The 19,164-nt window shown below is 50.1% G+C and overlaps 2 protein-coding genes and 1 non-coding gene across 3 annotated transcripts in view; 2 read left to right on the forward strand and 1 right to left on the reverse strand.

Annotated features, from left to right (window-relative positions):
- The window catches only part of LOC127042548 (zinc finger protein 560-like), a 357,221-nt gene that overhangs the window by 318,290 nt on the left and 19,767 nt on the right, over window positions 1-19,164 (reverse strand). The gene's annotated exons all lie outside the window — the stretch shown is intronic.
- Window positions 5,201-5,282, forward strand: TRNAC-GCA (transfer RNA cysteine (anticodon GCA)). Its single transcript has one exon. It is a non-coding gene; the product is annotated as a tRNA-Cys (tRNA).
- Window positions 8,033-19,164, forward strand: part of LOC127042550 (zinc finger protein 558-like) — a 91,563-nt gene continuing 80,431 nt past the window's right edge. Inside the window, exon 1 of the mRNA XM_050935914.1 lies at window positions 8,033-8,142. The gene's annotated coding sequence lies outside the window, so the exon portion shown is untranslated. The remainder of the gene's footprint in view (window positions 8,143-19,164) is intronic.

Below are 19,164 nucleotides of genomic sequence, written 5' to 3' on the forward strand. Positions count from 1 at the left end.
AAGTCGTTGCTACTATTAACAATTTCAAAATAAAAAAATACAAATAAAATAGACTATTTCAGCTAATCTATTATGTCATAATCTGGGAAACTTCATATTATGCACTACTTCTAGTGACACTCCCAAATGGATCCGCATCCTTTACACACCATGAGGTAGGTAAGAGCGGATCATTATTATCCCTACTTGAAAGAGGGAGAAGCTCAGGCTGAGAAAGAAGAATTGACTTGTCTTAGGTCACACAGCCCGTCAGAGGCAGTGTTGGGAATAGGACCGAAGAGCCCTGATTTTCAAACAAACCATCGGATCTTGAATTTCAGACACTGAATGACCTGAATACTGTGCTCTCAGATGAGCTCCAGACCAACAACAGTGACAGTAATTATTCAGCAAGTATTTGAGGAGAACTGCAATGTTAGAGGGAATCATCAACTGCTCAGAGACAATTAATGCAGAGAAGCAGCAAAATTAATCAAAGATAGAACTGGTTCTGACTTATTTACTTGATCTTAAAAGAGAACAACAAGGACCTGAGTCTCCTCCCTGTCAACATCCCCCTGCTCAACCAATCAGGGTAGAGACGGAGGACGGGATGCTGAGGGTTCTCACCAGAGAGCCCAAAGGATGGCCCAGGTCACCGGTGGGGATCACTGCCCGAGCACTATTTCAGTCCCACATTTTTGGGTGGACCTTCCATAGTGGGAGCTGCAGAGGACTTCCCTGCAACACACACACACACACCTCCGTCCTGTTGTTGGGAAGGGAACAGGAGAAAGGACAAAAGAAGCAAGAGAAGAAGAGGAGGGAGGGATGGAGGAAGAGGTGAAACAAAAAGGACAAACCCTAATGTCCCCAGCGATTCTAAGGGACAAAATCCCAGGTGCGCAATAAAATTCTGCCTCCTTAAGCTCGTGTTTTCCATGCCTAGAATTCACTTGTCACCAGATAGATCAGACTGAACAGGTTTCAAACCTCCAGGAGGCTCTTACCTTCTAAACAGGGACGGCTGTTTTCTAGTAAAATCACTACAAGGGAAGGAGGAAACTCGAAAGAGGTTCCTCCTGGCGCTCACGTCCATGACCCCAAATAATCTCTCAGTCCTCAAAGAGAGACCTGGAGAAGGAAACGTGCTGAAGCAAAGCCACAGAGGTCTCTGAGGTTTCCCTGGCCCCTCGCCCCTGTCCTGCCTGGCTGATGTCAGCATCTCTCTGTGAGGTCACCACCTCCCCACCACCTTTGACCAATAGTCTGAGGTCCTGCAAAAGGCCTTTGTGATGTCACTGCCACACCCCTCCCTTGCTGGGCTAATGTCCTGCCCCTGGCCAGGCACTTTGGAGGTTTGAGCTACTCCCTGTGGATCACCCCACTCAAGGAGCGTTCGTTCTAGGCAGCAAGCCGGCTAGACAGGAAAACATCAGACGCTGCTCCCAATGCTACACTCAGTTTTTCAGAAATTAGTCGACTTCATGGTCAGAAGACACCATTAGAGCATCTAACCTGCATATCACAGGCCTCCTGTATGACATAACAGCTACTTTGGGGGCAAACACATTCCAGAAAGGCATCTAGTCTTCATTAAATGACATCAGGAGATGGTGAATCCACCACTTTCCTTGGTAGCTTGCTCCTGTGGTGAATCATCCTCGCTGTTGACTATTGTGCCTCAGTTGTAATATGAATTTGTCTCTTTTCACTTTCCAGCCATTGGGTCTTGTTATGCCTTTCTCTGCTCCATTCAAGAGCCCGTAAATACCCAATCTTTTCTCTCCATTAAGGCCCTTCAACATTTCAATGAAATCACCTTTCAATCTTCTTTTGATAAGCTAAACAGGTTGAGCTCTTTCAATAGCTCACTGGAAGGCATTTTTCTCCAGCCCTCAGAACATTTGGTGGCTCTTTGCTGCCCTAGCTCCAATTTCACAACATCTTTTTCAAATGAGGATACCAGAACTGGAGGCAGTATAAAGGTTGTATAAAGGTAAAATTAAATAGGTTGCAGAGGAGTTTTTTTTAATTTCGGCTTTTGTTGCTAAAAATTTTGTCTCTCTGCGGTGAGAAAAAACACTCCCCGAATGCCAAAATTTGAGCCATGAAAAGCGGCAGTGTGAACAGCGCATCATAGGTGGAGCTGTGCTCCCGGTGACAAAGCTCCTGCCCCTCATTGGAGGTAGTTTGGCTTTGTTGCCGGGGAAGCTCTCTCTCAGCGATAAGGACGGCCACACAGCGCACCTTACAATGGCATGGTTAGAGTGGCACAGCTGCACCGTGGTAAGGTGCGCGGTGTAGACACAGCCTCAGAGCTGGGGAAAGCCGACAGGCGCTGAGGAGCACAGGGTTCAGACAGAGACATCCGTTAGGAGAGGAACTATTCACAGGGATTCTCTATAGCCTAGTAAGGTGGAGAGGATGGAAGATGACAATGTACAGGTAGGTTCTGATGAGAAACAGTGAAATGAAAGAGTCTCCCTCAATTACATCATGTAATAGTAGACAGCTAAAATGGGACACATTTTAGAAGTGCTTAAATACAAACGCTAAACGTCTAAGTACTAAGACTGGTGAATTTGAGTGCCTGGTATTGAGTGACGATATTGATAGAATAGGCATCACAGAAACCCTTGCACCCCCTCCTGCACCCACATGGGGAGACTGACCTGTGAGCATGGAGCAGCTGGCATTGCTGCCCCCCACTCCTCCCTGGAACGCTGCTCATCTGGGCACCCCTAGGGGCTGTGGGATGTGGGGGCAAGAAGTGAGATCATCCGAGCTCCCTACATCCAGGTCACTTTCCTCAGCCGGGCTGCATAGCGGGAGGGCAGAGAGCAGCAGCTTCTGATGCTCCCCTCACAGCACAGCCCAAGTGGGAAAAGTGACCAGGACGCATGGAGCACATAGGGTGGCTCCTTACTCCCCTCAAACCTCTATGGACCCATGGAGGAGCATTGTGGCAGGGGAGAGCAGTGAGCACCTTTGCACTGTCACACGGTGCCCTTTGACCCCTGGAGCCCTGGCGGCTATCGGGGGGCACCACCCCTAAGGCCGGCCAGGCTCCCCAGAACGAGCTAGCAGAAAACACAGAGACTGGCCACACACTGAGCAGTGGTAGCCTAGGCGGCTCGTAATGGAGGCTCAGGGGGGAGGGGTGTCATAACATTTTTTTCCCAGATTTGGACCTTAGCGTCCAAAATATGGGTGTTAGCATGAAAACCTCCAAGCTTAGTTACCAGCTTGGACCTGGTAAAGCTGCCACCAGCCAGGGATTTATACAGTGCCTGGCTCACTGTGGTCTCCCCAAAACCTTCCCCGGGGGACCCCCAGACTCAGATGCCTTGAGTCTCACAACAAAGGGGAATAAACCATTTCCCTTCCCCCTCCTCCCCTCCAGGTGTTCCCTCCCTGGGTTCCTGGAGAGATATACAGAAGCAAGCTCCGTGAATCTAAACAGAGGGACTCCCCCCTCCCTGTTTCCAGTCCTGGAAATAGAAGTACCAAGATAGCTAATCTCTCTTCCCTCTTACCCAGAGGGTATGCAAGGTCAGGCTAGTAAATCTAACACAACGAGATTTTCCCCCTGACTTCTTCCTCCCACCAATTCCCTGGTGAGCTGCAGACTCAATTCCCTGGAGTCCCCACTAAAGAAAAAATCCAACAGGTCTTAAAAAGAAAGCTTTATATAAAAAGAAAGAAAAGGACATTAAAATGGTCTCTCTGTATTAAGGTGACAAATACAGGGTTATTTGCTTAAAAGAAAAAAATGAATAAACAGCATTATCGAAAAAGAATACAATTTAAACATTCCAGCAACTACACACATGTAAATACAAAAAAAACCAATATAAACTTATTGTCTTATTATCTTTGTACTTACAACTTGGAAACAGAAGATTAGAAAGACAGGAGATAGAAAAATCACTCTCATAGCCGAGACGCCACAGACACAAGACAAAGAACAAAGAACTCACACACAAACTTCCCTCCACCCAGATTTGAAAAAGTCTTGTTTCCTGATTGGTCCTCTGGTCAGGTGTTTTAGGTTACTGGTGTTACCCCTTTATAGGTAAAAGAACATTAACCCTTAGCTATCTGTTTATGACAAGGGGGCTCAGCCTCCCCAAACCTTGCACTGCCAAGGGGACAGTGGGGCCCATGATCAGGGGCCCTGGCCAAGTTAGGTCCCCCTGGAGAAGTCTCCCCTATGTCAGCCCCAGGGCTGGAGGAGCTCCCACTCCCTGCTACAGCCCGGGGGCTGCAGCAGGGGCACAGAGCTTCTCTGGTCTCAGGGCCACAGCGGGGCAGGGGTAAAGGAGTGATAGGGTGGGGCTGGTGGGGGAAGGGGTGGAACAGAAGTGACAGTGGATGGGGCCATGGGTGGAAGGGGGTAGAGCCACAGACAGAAGGTAGGGGCATGGTTCTGGTGCTGGGGCCCCCACACTTGTTCTCCCTTTCCCGGGGGTTTGGCATCACTAGCCCCAGCTTAGCGAGTAGGGTTCAGTGGTCCCCATAATGTGGGGTGCGACTCCTAGGGGGACACAGAGGAACATTCATGGGGGCACCTCAGGACCTGAGCCAGCCCACATAGAGGGCAGGGAGGGAGCACCACTCTGCCACAGCTCTTCCCCAACCCCACCCTCAGCCTGAGACTCTGGCTCCCAGCCCGGCGTCGACCCCTTTACCCCTGTCCGCACCCCTCACCCCAGCAAGCAACAGCCCCACTCCTCCCAGCCCCGGTTCTTGACCGTGGCTTCCGAGGGGCCACAGCCATGGCTAAGAGGGCACAATGTGAAATGTTTGGGGACCACTGGTTTAGGGTGACGTCCTCAATCACTTCTCTGCAGTCCAGTAAAAGCTATTCCTCACTCACCTACCCCTCCATCAGGACGGACTAGGTATGTTCTGCTGCCCTTCACTCATACAGGAAGGAGAATAACATTTCATTCCACTCAATCCTAAAGTCATTTGTAACCCAAGACCATCCCAAACTGGTCATTTTGGGGAAGCGGCCCCATCATGCTGCATAGCTAGGCAGAGTAGGTGTGTCTATGCAAACACGGTCTGTTCCTGAAGTCTTTCCCCAGCTCCTCACTAGGTGAGAGAGGGGAGCTCATTCAGACTCTGCTTTCGCTTAGTATTTAAAAACTCCTTAGTGTCTCTATCTCTGCCGGCCTTAGATTTCTGCTCCTGTCCGTTTTTTGACAGCTCAGATGAGGTGACCGAGTGGTTAAGGTGATGGACTGCAACCCCATTATGCTCTGCCTGCATGGGTTCAAATCCCATTCTCATCAGAGGCATTTAGTCTTCACCCTCCTTTATAGACAACCATCTCCCCCTTTGGTACAATAACAGATCAAACAATGTTGCTTGTGTTACCCAAAATTGGGTCAGTTAGTAAGCTTAGAGAGGACTAATAATGCCCCTCCCCACCAGAGTTTGGCAGAAAGCAGCACATTTATTAGCTTGATAGCTAAGCTCAAAAGAAAGGATGGGGGAGGGTGTCACACTCATACTCACGCTCCCAGGACAGGCCTGGCAGTGGAGATGTCAGGATCCTTTAAGGTAAGTGTCCCACAGCGCAGCGATGGACGGTGCGATGAAGATCAGTCTCCCTGAGGTGCAATAGAATGTAACACAGCGAACCACTGGCCAGATGGGCCGGGTGAAGGGCATTCACTGGAGGTACAAAGGAGAGTGGGAAAGCCACTTCACAGGCATTCAAAGCGGGAAAGGACACAAGCTGGGGGAGTTTAACAGACCTTTTGAGCATACAGGTTATACAGAGCATACAGATCACTGCTGCTCCTACAACATGATAAGTTCTCAAGCAGCATGTTTCTTACTTTGCCCATCTGTCAATTTTGATGATTATTGATGGAAATATTTTGCCATTGGGTTGTGTGTTTACACAGAAATTGACATTTACCAACAAATACACAATTCTTCCAAGCCTGCCTAGTCTGCAGTTGATGGGTTTAGAGGGACACATTCACTCTTCCAGGTCCCCATTCCAGGCCTGTGCTCTCCAGGTTGTCAACTACCCGCACTGCTGGGATCCTTCCCTCATCTCCCCCCAAACCACTGCCCCACTCCCACTTCTGGGGTCCCCTCCCTACACTGTCTAACTCCACTGCTGGCAGGATCCCTTCCTGTTCCTTTCATTTCCTGCCTCCACTCTGGGCAAAAGCTCTGCACTCTTCCCACACCAGAAGTTGAACCCAGGCCACCTGGGTGAAAACCAGGAATCCTGACCACTAGCCCATATGGGACTATTGTTGCATCTGACTAAGTGGGTATTCACCCACGACAGCTCATGCTCCAATACGTCTGTTAGTCTAGAAGGTGCCACCGGATTCTTGGCTGCTATTATTACTACAACTCAGGCCTTGGCTACACTGGAGAGTTACAGTGCAGGTGGTGGCTTTACAGCGCTGTAACTTACTCCCCGTCCACACTGGCAAGGCACATACAGCGCTGTATCTCCCTGGCTACAGTGCTGCATGTCCTCCACCTCGACGAGAGGAATAAAGAGAACAGAGCTGGTGATGCAGCGCTGGGGTGCCAGTGTAAACAGTGATTAATCTTACTACGCTGTCACTGACCTCCGGAACCTTCCCATAATGCTTTCAAGTAGAGATAACGCTCTTTGTTTTGGTGTGATGCCTCTATTTGCTTTGTTGTGAGCTGAAGGCTCCCGGAGCTGCTTATCTAAAAACCAAACACAGTTACTGTTTGCAGTGAATGAGCAGAGGCAGGGGGATCCCTTTGGAACACCCACAGCTGGTGTTTGCTTGAGGAAAGAAGCAGCCGGGTGGGCACGGGGGGGTCTGTTTTGGATCAGCGGCTTATCTGGTCTGTGAGAAAAAAAACAAAGGCGGCTATTTGCATTTAGTGAATGAGAGAGGGGTGGGGGAGCAGGCTTGAACTTCCCAGGCAGGGAGCTGACACAGTGTCAGCTCCAAAAATCCACTTGCTCTGTCTCCCCCACGCTCCGTGTCACACTCCACTCCACCCCACCCTCCTCTTTTGAAAAGCACATTGCAGCCACTTGAATGCTGGGATAGCTGCCCATAATGCATCACTCCCAACAGCGCTGCAAATGTGGCCATGACAGAGTGCTGGTAGCTGTCAGTGTGTCCACACTGCAGCGCTTTCCCTAAACAGCTGTAGGAAGACAGCTTTATCTCCCAGCGCTGGACAGCTGCAAGTGTAGCCAAACCCTCTCTAAGCCGACCCCTTATGAGAACAGCAGGGACTAGCATGACTAGATGTCCCGATTTTTGGGTCTTTTTCTTATATAGGTGCCTATTAACCCCACCCCAATCCCAATTTTTCACATTTGCTGTCGGATCACCCTAGCAGGGGTTGCACACAGGGCTGCATTAACCTTCAGGTGCTGAGGTTTCCCTCTCTCCATTCCCAGAGCCTGTGATCAGGAAACAGACATCAGGGCTCCCAGGTGCTGCACAGACCATGACTGAGATCAGACCCCATATTATGCAAGGTGCTGTACAAACCCTGGGCAACGCTGAGACACCCAGGAGGTTCCCCTCAATTTCCCTGAGCCTCTGCTGCCCAACTTCTTCTGAATCCCTCTGGCTCACCCCCCCCACACAAAAAACCCACCTTTCCAAACAGTCCTTCTTTCCTTGCCCCCTGATTCTGGTTTGACACCCTGGGACCATCTCCTCTCTTTGTCTCTCCCCCTCCAGGTGAAGCAGAGATGGAGGCAACTTCAGCCACTGGAGTCAGCCTCAGCGAGCACTGCAGCCGGCCCCGGGGGAGGGGGGTGTTTGCAGACACAGGAAGGGAGCAGGGGGTGCTGGGAAGAAGGCGGCAGGAGAACAAAGCTCAGAGACCCAACATGGGGAAATTCCAGGGGGCGGGGCTCTGACACATCCCAGGTGCGGGCAGCTCCTGGGGGCGGGGCTCTGGCTCAGTTCAGGGGCGGGGCAGCTCCTGGGGACGGGGCTCTGGCACAGCCCATGGGCAGGGCAGCTCCTGGGGGCGGGGCTCTGGCACATTGTGACGCGGAGCCCGGGCTGAACAGCTGCTTCCTGGTTCTCCACGTGCTGCCAGCAGCGCTGGAGCTGCCCGAGCCGCTGTTCTCAGCTGCAGCCAGGATCTGCCCCCGGCCCCGCTGGGATCCAGGTGGGGACAGAGACTGGGGCCCGGGGGTTCCCCTTGGTGTGGCTGGCGGGGGCGGGAGGGGAGAAGCCGGAGCTGCAGGGGGGGGAGGTCACTGGGGTGGGGGGGGTAGATCTGTCTCTGTGGAGCCAGGACATTCCCGGGGTTGGAGGGAGGTGAGTTAACTGGATCCTGTCCCTGTTTTTGCCACTTCCTCCCACACACACATTCTCTCAAGATTTCCCCTTTTCTCTCTCATTATCACACGTGGCTATAAAATCCAGGGAGATTCTCCTCTCCCCCCCGCCAATGATCAGCTCTCTAATTGCCTCTGATTTTCCCTTTTCTCTCCATACTTCTCAAATGTCAATTTAAAATCTCTCCCATGGGGGGTGGATTTTCCCACCCATTTTATCTGCAGTGATTTGTCCTTGTTTGGGTGGGAAATTGTTGCCCTGGGTCATTCCCCAGAACACGGCTCCCACTGGAGTGGGATGGGATGAGGTTCCCGTTCTCTGCCCGGGCAGGGAAGGGAAGGGAGGAGCACATCCCCCATGGAGACTGCCCAGACCCCACTTCCCAATTCCCCTGCGGCCCCCTTCCATTGTCCAGGGAGCCTTCCAGCTCCCCCCCGCCCTTAAATCAGCTCCTCAAAGGGCTCTGAGCTGCTCACGTGAATGGTTGCCCCGTGGCCGGGGGGGACCATCACATTCTGTTTATGTATTGGACAGTTATATAAAATCCAGTCCAACAGTCCCCCTTTTCCACTAGTTATTTAATAGCAACATCAAATCCCCTCCGATCTTGGTGGTTTTCTCTCATGTTATCAAATGTCGTTTGTGACAGGGTTCTCTCTGCGTGTCACAAAGATTGATATAAAATACCCCAAACATTTGCCCCACTTCTCTCTAGTTGTTTTATTTCTAATTGAATATGATGGGTTGTTTCCCAATGTGCTAAGATGCAGCGGCCTCTGGGGTGGATCCATGGTGGCCATTATTTGCTAGTGACAGCCCGTGGATCTTTCTTGCCCTCCAGGCCTTCCATTCTCCTGTTAAAGAAGCACTCCCCAGGCTCCCTCTGCCTGTGTGACTGGCCAGCAGGAGGTGGTGTTAACTTTCTAGGCACTTCTCACACTCTGTGAGGTAACACTTGCAGGGGCAGGGAAGGTGTCTGTGTGGGGAGATTGCAGCTGAAGGGGCATTGTGGTAGGGGGAGGCCTCTGGGTGGCTGGGCAGGGGGTACCCTAGTCAGGTTGGTGGGTTGTGGAGGTTTGGGGTTTTCGGGGGTGGTGGTTCTGATGTGCCCATCCCTGAGGCTATGGGTCCTGGAGGTGGGTATCGCTGGGGGCCTGGTGGCTGCAGAACAGTGGGGTGGGTGTCTCTTGGGGAGGCAGGACAGAGGGTTAGAGGGAGCCTGGTTCTGTGCCAGGGGCTCTGTCTGTGCTTCCCCCGCTGGTTCCTGGTTTTGTTGCCATGCCCAGTGCACAGAGCTGGGGGAGGGGATCCCTGGCACTAGGTGAGGGCATGCCAGGGAAGCAGAGTGATGGGTCGCACTGTAAAGCATCAGGGGGTCACACTGGGCAGAGGAGGGGGTCCCAGGCAAGTGTCAGGGTAGATAGTTCTGGAGGGTGGGGAAGTTCCTAGGCAGGCAGTGAGGGACTGAGTTCCCAGTGTGGGGGTGGGTCCCTTGAGGGGGTCCCTGGCTGCTGGGGGCTCTTGGTGGGGGGAACCCTTTGGGATTCCCAACCTGGCAATCATGGTGTGGTGGGGGTTCTCTGGCCGGTGGGGCTTTGAGGGGTATCTGGGGTCCCTGGCCAGGGACTCTGGGGGCTGCGTCCCAGGGAATATCTGATGGGATCCTGGCTGGGGGGTGTCTGGGGCCCCTGGCTGGGGGGTCTGGGCTCTGGGTACTAGGGGGTGTCTGGGGGCTGCTGCTAACCATGATCCTTCTCTCTGGTCAACTTGTACCAGAGTCCTGGCTCCTAGTCACCAGCTCACTAAGTCCATTCCCCAGTCATGTGCCCTGTCACTGTGATAACTTTCTGTCCACTTAGCAAATACTGTTAGTGTGAAATCACAGAATTTACTTTTCTCCTCTTTTGAAAACTGCAGGAACTTTCGGTTCCGTTTGGAAAATTTTTGCCCCCAGTCCTTGTCCTAGATCTGCGGGGGTGAGGGAGGTGGGAAGGGAGTCAGCACTGCCACACGATGGTCTTTTCCACAGCGTTCTGAACTCATTCTTTCTGAAATCCGGTGTCATTGAGACCGTTGTTAATCCAGTCTCTCTCTGCTCAGGATATTGGGGTTCAGCTTCCTGGGTCAGATGCTGCAGCCTCCATTGTGATCTGGGAGACCAGGCTTGGCAGCTGCTGCTCCCCCAGTGGGGCTCTGTGCTGGGAAGTGACCTTAATTAAAGCTTCTTCTCTGCCCGGCCCAGGGGATGACTTTCTGCAGCTGGTCCTAGCCCCCTAGGGCAGTCCTGGGCCCTGTTACTACCAAATTCTGAGCCAGAGTCTCCAGGTAACTGAAAAACCTCAGGGAATGTCCTAGGGTCTGGCAAGAAAGTGACTCTGCACAAACAACACCACCTCATTTCTCCTCCCATTAGCGGTTGCCAGGAGGAAATCCAGCCATGGGAGAGCAAAGCCCCCAGGAATGGGACTGTCCCAGCCAGAGGGGCAGGGAGAGAGGACAGGGGAAGGAGAGACTGAAAGGGGCAGTGGGAGAAATGAATGTGGGGAAGAGATTTCCAGCTCTCTAGTCCACCCAGACACATGTATTGCTGCATCCTGGGGCAGAACCACTTTCCAGTGAACAAAACAAGGATCAGACAGAGCAAAAGCCAGTTCCTGACTCCATATTCCCCCTGCTGGGGTGTGGCTGCCGTGGGGTCAGTGTCTGAGGGAATCCACCACAGTGACTCCTTCGGTTCTGCTCTTATCTAGCCTTGTGTTCAGAGAAGGGGTGAGGGGAGAGAGAAGGGAGGTTAAAAATGTGTCTGTGGACTTAGCCTGGCAGGAGGGGCCAGGTCTAAATTGTAATAAACAGATTGAGCATTTCCCAGCATGACAGAATCTAGGGTGTCTGTCTGCAGGGAAAGGGCCTGGGGGAATTGTGATGTGAAATTAACTAAAACCGGTTCTGAAACGCCCACAACTGCCCTTCTCCCCCAGACAGGCTGCAGAATGTTTTGCTCCAGCTCATCCCAGCCTGGCGTGGGACAGGGAAGAGAAATGGCTGCAGTGGAGTCAGTCCAGGTAGAGATTATCGGGGGGTTGCTGGTGGGTTCCTGCTGGAGGAAAGGGAGAGCAAATACACCAGAGGTGGGAAGGTTTGCAGAGTCTGGTTTGGAGGTTGGAGCGGGGCAGGAAATTCACAGCATGGGGAAAGGGGGAGGCCAGGGTGTGGCAGACCTGCTGGGAGTTATTTACTAAGTGGCCTAGATTCTAGGAACAGACCCAGGAGGTTTGGAGGTGGAAATGCCCTAATTTGTGAAGAGAGAAAATAACTCACCTACATGGAGCTAGTCAAACTGACCAGACTCCTAGTGCTGGAGCCTGACCTCATTAACCATCAGCTGCTGTGAGATATAAAGGGGACACCCATGAGTCAGGCTTATTGGAGCTGCCTCTCCCTTCATATCCCACTCCTCACAATGAGGAGGGTGTTGGGCATCCTACCAGCGAGCTCTCCCTGGACCCTGCTAGGGGCTCCATCTCCTGTATCAGTCAGTGCCTAGTAGGGGGGTGATGAATATGCTGGGAGAGATAAGGGGCTCTCTCTTCATCCCCTCACCCTGGCATTTGCTGGATACTCTGAGCCAGGTCGAGGTGGGACTCTCCTGACTATGATCCACCCAGAGCTTCCATTTGATTCACTCTTCTCTGCCACAAATAGTGGGGCTGTGAGTGGGGCAGCAAGTCCTTAGTGTTGGACTCTTACTCTTTCAGGGGCTGGTGACCTTCAAGGAGATGGCTATGTATTTCACCAGGGAAGAGTGGGCTGTGCTGGACCCCACTCAGAGAGCCCTCTACTGGGATGTCATGCAGGAGAACTATGAGACTGTGACCTCGCTGGGTAAGGGTTCCTGTCCCTTCTGTTCTTGGAAGGGGAAATGAAGAGTGAAGGTTCACGCCACCCCCACAATGCCATCTGTACCCTGTCCTGTTTCAGCATCACCCCAATAGGCCAGTGACACACATAATACCAGAGACCCTCCTCTGCTGCAGAACACTTTGGGAACAGAGCACAGGAGCCGTATTGCACAGTGTCAAATATCTCCTGTTTGCTCAAGTGAAACTGGGGGTTAGGTCTGGCATAACTGTCCCATACCCCTAATCATTTTTCTTGCCCTTTTCTGAACCTTTTCCAATTCCAATATTTCTATTTTTGAGATGGGGTGACATGTGCATGCAGTATTCAAGATGTGGCTGTATCATGGATTTATTTGCTGTTTTTACAAATATGATCTATGAGATATTCTGTCATATCTATCACTTTCTTAATTATTTCCTACATTGTTCACTTTTTTTCACTGCTGCTGCACATTGAGTGGATGTTTTCAGAGAACTATCCACAGTGACTCCAAGATCACTCTCTTGAGTGGAAACAACTAATTTAGACCCCATCATTTTGTATGTATAGTTGGGATTGTGTTTTCCAATGGGCTGCACTATGTGCTATCCTGTCATCTAGTACTGCTGAGATCCTGGATTCAGTAATATCCCTGCCCTTCCTGTTCCCTTTCTCCACCGAACCCCGCCAGCCCATGCTTCCTGTTCCCAGCTTCCCCAGGATTCTCGCACTGTCTCTGAACCTCTCTGTCAGCAAGAAGCAGTGCCAGGGACACTTGCCCTCTGTCTGGAGTCTTCGATTTCTGGGACATGGATTTACTTTCTCTGTGTTGTAAGAGGCTCTGTCATAATGAGTGTCTGTGATGTTACCCAGAGTACAATCTGGACTGTTAAATAGCTGTACCTCAGTCCTCCAGCATGGGGTGCCTTTTCCACTGTTTTCCCGCGAGAACAGCCCCTCTTGGCCAATTAACACACAGTCTGCAGCATGTAACTCACTCCCAGCTACACAGTATTGAGTGCTGCTAGACAGCCACTCATGAATTACACCTCAGGAGAAAACCAGCAAATTCTCAAGTGCCCAACTTTCCCCCAGAAATGTGCATCTTGCACTGTCCAGCACGCTACTGAACGACCCAAGCTCATATGAAGTCTGTCATTTCATCAGCGGAAAATGACATGCACCAGCTTGTTATCCCAAACAGAGTTTCCAACACACTTCAATCCACACACACTGGTTAGATTAACAATAAACCAAGCTTCTTAACTACCAAAAACTAAAACTAGGCCCAGTCCATGAAAGGGGCACTCCCAGGAGAGACTGTATAAAGGCTGGAACATGAAACACCTTTGTAAACCTGAGACAGCTGCCTTGGGGACAATGACAGGGAGAATCCCCCAAAGTGACTCTTTTGTTTCTGCTCTTCTCTGGCCTCCGATTGTTCCTTCCAACATGGAGTACTTTGCACTTGTCTCTACTGAATTTGATCCTATTTACTTCAGATCATTTCTCCCGTTTGTCCAGATCATTTTGAATTTTAATCCAATCCTCCAAAGCACTTACAACCCCTCCCAGCTTGGTGTTGTCCGCAAACATGATACATGTAAGAGAGAGACTGTTACTGGGAGGGTTTCCCCATGTGTCAGAGGGTTACACCCTGGTGGGAGGGAGCTAGGCCTGTACTGGAATAAGGTCACTCTGTGCTTCACAGTGTGCTAGAACCTAGAATGTGCATTAGCAGGGGAAAAGCTGGGGGGAATCGGCTTGTGGAATGGACAAAAGCCTAGTCTGAATTCTCACACCTTGCCCTTTTCACCCCGGCAGGCCAGAGAATAACATCCATGTTTCGCTGCAGATCATCTCGTCCTCCCAGGGGCAAGGAAATGGCTGCAATGGAGCTGGCTCAGGTAAGAGATTATCAGGGTGGCGGGCTCTGCTTGGAGGTTGAGGAGCAGTAAATGCATAAGAGGGTGGGAATTGCTAGAGGTGGTGGGAAGCAGGAAATATCTCGGGTGGAGAAAGGGAGGGGACAGCATGTGACAAACCTGCTGAGACTTGTGCAGTGTAGGGCGTGATGGGTTGTCACCGCCAGGAGGCAGTTTGTGGAGCTTCTGGGAACTGCTGTGTCCTCTAACCCTCACGCTGGGCTGGCCCTTCTCACACTGCTTTGCTGGAGATTTCGCCAGCCTCTCCAGGGCCTGTTATCACCCAACACAACAGCAGGTGGCGCCATGCAGCCAACTAAGCTACCTGAGTGCGTTACCTAAGCCACTCAAGGACAGATAGAAGACAAGAGCCAATTTCCCACTCCCCAACCTTGCACACTTGCTGTAGTATAAATCCAGAATGATACCATCTTATAGTGCACAGGGATCTCTATAATACAAGCTCATTAATGTAGTTCCCCTTCCCCTCGATATGGGACAGATGTGCACAACAAGCTGAGATTTTCCCCAGACACTTCACTCAAAATACGCTGGTTAAGATAAAGCATCAAACAAGTTTATTAACTGCAGAAAGATAGATTAAGTGATTATAAGTGATAACAAACAGATCAAAGCAGATTATTTAGCAAATAACCAAAACTCAGACTAAGCCTAACATACTAGATGGATAGAATTTGAATTAGCAATTTCTCACCCTGACTGATGGTACAAGCAGTCCCCCAAGTTTCCATACACAAGCTAGAAATCTCTTGATCCTGGGAGCAGCACTTCCCCCACATCTGTTTTTGTTTCTCAGGTGTTTCCAGAAGTTCTCTTGTGTGGAGAATGAGGCCAAGAGATGATGTCACACCCCACCTTATGTAGCTTTTCCATATGGTGGGAACCTTTTGTTCCAAACTCAGTTCCTAGTCCAGTTTGTGGAAAAATACAGGTACTAAAATGGAGTTTAGTGTCATGTGGTCTGGTCACAGGCCCTGCTGAGTCATAGTAACCATGACTCATAGGCTGGCTGAAACATTCACAGGAAGGCTAAGCTCTTCCACAGTCCATTGTCTTTGTTGAGCCATCAGCACTGTCTGGCTTCTTCATTGTTGTACCTGAAAGGCTCATTGTGGGTGTTACCCAGAGTAAGCACATTTGAAATACAGATCCAGAGTCAATATCCATAACTTCAGATACGAACATGATATGTGCACATAAATAGGATAATCATATTCAGCAAATCAGAACTTTTCCAGTGACACCACACATGATGCATCTTCTACAAAATAGATCATAATTATGTCCTAATCATATTATAATCATACCACTATGATGAATATGGGGGTGTAGTGTCAGATAGGTCCTAATTTCAAGGCACAGGAGTTGGGAATGGAACTTCCCCTCTTTGTGGAACAGGAAAAAACCCTCCAGCCAGGGCTGGGACAACTTCCCAGACTCTCAGCGATGGAGCCTGAATCTACTGACATTTCATTAATTACCACCAACCCCAATCTTTGTGGCAACTGTAAACTTTATCAGTGATGATTTTGTACTCTCTTCTAAGTCATGGATAAGAATGTTAAATAGCACAGGGCCAAGAACCAATCCCTGCAGGAACCTGCTAGAAAGAAATCCACTCGATCATGGTTCCCCATTTACTATCAGAGTTTTTAATCTATTTAATGTATGCCGTGTTTATTTTGTATCATTCTAGTTTTTTTTAGTAAAAATATTGTGCTAATCAAGTCATGTCCCTTACGGAAGTTTAGGTATATTACATCAATACTATTAGCTGCAACCAAACTTTTGATCTCATCCAATAAGGATATCCCGTTAGTTTGATAGGCTCTATATTCTTTAAACCTTTGTTAATGGGCACTACAATTCTGACCTTCTAACTTCTATTCTTTATGATTGACTTCCCCTTTCTTCCATATATTTTATTTGGAGAGTGTTTGGATTCCTACCAGGGAGCCACTATCAGGGTCCAGAGACAGCCCCATCTACTATATTAAGCTCTGGCTAGTAGCTATGTGATAAATGTGAAGACCCTGCTTCTGTCTGTCAGATGGGAGACACAAAGGTTCTCTCTATCTACCCTCTGATGCCTCCTGGCTGCTGTAAGCAAGGTGGGGTGGGACTCTGTTAACATGTGCCTCCCGGAGCTTCCATTTCCCTGGTGCTGCTGTTCCGTGAATAGTGGGGTTGTGAGTGGGTCAGCAGGTACTGAGTATTGGACTCCTGCTCTTTCAGGGGCCGGTGACCTTCGAGGAGGTGGCTGTGTATTTCTCCAGGGAAGAGGGGACTCTGCTGGACCCCACTCAGAGAGCCCTCTACAGAGATGTCATGCAGGGGAACTATGAGACGATGGTCTTGCTGGGAAAGGATTCCTGTCCCTTCTGTTCTTGGAAGGGGAAATGAAGAGTGAAGGTTCATGCCACCCCCACAATGCCATCTGTACCCTGTCCTGTTTCAGCATCACCCCAATAGGCCAGTAACATACATACTACTAGAGACCCTCCTCTGCTGCAGAACACTTTGGGAACAGAGCACAGGAGCAGCATCACACAATGTCAAATATCTCCTCTTTACTCAAGTAAAACTGGGGTTAGGTCCAGCATAATGAACAGAAGCTTCCTACCCCCAGCCTTCTCTCAAACCCTGAGCCTTCTCTACCCAAACCAGAATGTGCTTGGGGTGTAACAAGCAGGCGGCTGGAGTCAGAGCTGCCAGTCCAGGGTTACTTATCATACAGACACTCAGTGCGTCCTTGAACGCTGGCTGGGAGTATCCAGACAGGGGAGCTCCAGCAGCAGAACACTGAATCTCACCCAGGATTACAGATGACACAACTCCTCGCCGATCTGGATTGCACCCCAGCATGTGAAAATGGCCTAGGTTGGTAGTGACATTTCTTGAGACATGGAGAGTCTTGCTCCCATATCACCAGGTGTAATAAAAATAACAGGAAAGGCCAAATATGGAAAACTGATTGTTCAGCTTGCTTTTGACCTGCATCATATTTTGCAGTATATTCCAAATAAGGAAATTAACGTGCAACGTATGTGTCATTGTTTGTGGTTTTAAGCTGTAAAAGGCTTGTGTGATTTTTAGCTCAGGAACAGTATTCCAATAGCTGTCGCCCCCTGCGTGCTTGTAACCAAGAAAAGAGCCTCAGGCTGAGCTGATTCAAATATTAATCCTGTGGTCGTTTTCCACAACAGCCTCAATAGGTTCCTGTGATTGAATGTAAGGCTACATCTAGACTACCCACTGTATCGGTGGGTTAAAATCGATTGCTCGGGGATCGATATATGGCGTCTCATCTAGACGCCATATATCGATCCCCGAACGCGCTTATATCGATTCCGGAACAACACCAACCCCAACAGAGTTGCTGATTTGACAGGGGGAGCCGCGGACGTCGTTCCCGCGCGGTGAGGATGGGTGAGTAATCCGATCTTAGATATTCGACTTCAGTTACGTTATTCACGTAGCTGAATTTGCGTATCTAAGATCGATTTCCCCCCGTAGTGTAGACCAACCCTTAATGTCTTCACACCTTCCCCCTGCAGGAGAATGACTGTTTGACCAGCTGTTTGCCTTGCTGTCTCTGAGGAACTGGTCTGTGGGTGTTCCCCAGAACTGTAACTTTTTCAGTAATATCATACTGTAAAATCTCACAATTTTACATACAGTGTTACTACACATTTTAACAGGAGGATAATATTCAGTAGGTTATGCGTTTTCTAATGATACCTCACAAGCCATTTTCCACTAGCAGGGTCTTCTCTGTTCACAGAATTTCTGATAGTTTGATGTCTGCTGGCACTGGATATCACTATTTTGGCATCTCTCTCTCTGTCTCAGTGAGCACCCGCTGTGGTTGTTGAAAGTCTGTGATGGGATCTATGGGATGCAACTGAACAGTGGCACCCCTGAGCCCTTTGTCCCACCACCTGGGCTCCCTCTCACACATGTGATGCTGAGACAAGCTGTGAATCTCTGGCAGATATTGCACTTACACAGACATCCGTAGGTAGGGACACAGCCAACTGAATTACATGAATGCTTCTGCAGCCACTCATAACACTAATGATAGAAAGTCGCCCCCCCTACAGCTCTGCAGCCTTGCACCCCTGGATCATACCATCTTGCCTTAATCAGAAACCTGATCAGTGTGAGTTTATTACACAGGGTCCACCCCTCCCTCACTGTGAATAGTACATGAACCAGCCTTGTAATGGAGCTGAGATTTCCCAAGAACTTCAAGCAAAATACACCAGTTTAAGTAGAGCATAAAACAGATTTATTAACTACAGAAAGATGGAGTTTTAAGGATTATAAGTGGTAGGAATAAAAGATCAAAGTAAATTACCATGGAAATTAAAGATAAATTCACAATCTAAACTTTACACCTTATTACACTAGGGCGTAGTTCAGTTATGCACACAGGAAGGCTTAATGCTCGAGCTGCTGCACATGCTGGGCAGGCTTAAGGTCGGGCTCCCCATGGCAGGAGAGAAGAAGACTCGGCCCCTGGAGGGGCAGGCTGGGGCTTCCTGGATCCCATTTGCTCACAGCCAGCGCCCTGCCTCCACTGCCAAGTCATCCATGGCGCCCCCAGTTCGGCCAGAATTTAGCAGCAGTTTTCACTGCACTACGTCCACTTATGGCTTACAGGCAACTCCCAGACTCACCACAGTCCACCATCTCGGCCAGAAAGGAGCCCACTCAGCCTCACCATTGCTGCTTTTCCTTCCCCCCAGAACCCCGCTTCTCCTGGGCTGCAAGTAGCCATCCCTGGGATGCCAACAGGCAGCCACAGGGGTCTGTCTCTCAGCAGCCAACCGCACCTCCATGGGTTCAGCCCTCAGAAGGGCAGGTGGGGGTTTCCTGGATCCCAGTTGCTCACAGCCAGCCCAGCCTCCACCTCTAAAACCATCAGTCATGCCCCCAGGTTGGCCATAAAGGAGCCGCCATTCTCCACTTGGACTCAGCTTTGCTTCTTTTCCTTTCACCCAGAACCTCCCTTCTTCTCC

The sequence above is a fragment of the Gopherus flavomarginatus genome, unplaced genomic scaffold (genome assembly GCF_025201925.1).
Source record: "Gopherus flavomarginatus isolate rGopFla2 unplaced genomic scaffold, rGopFla2.mat.asm mat_scaffold_55_arrow_ctg1, whole genome shotgun sequence".
Classification (NCBI taxonomy): domain Eukaryota; kingdom Metazoa; phylum Chordata; order Testudines; family Testudinidae; genus Gopherus; species Gopherus flavomarginatus.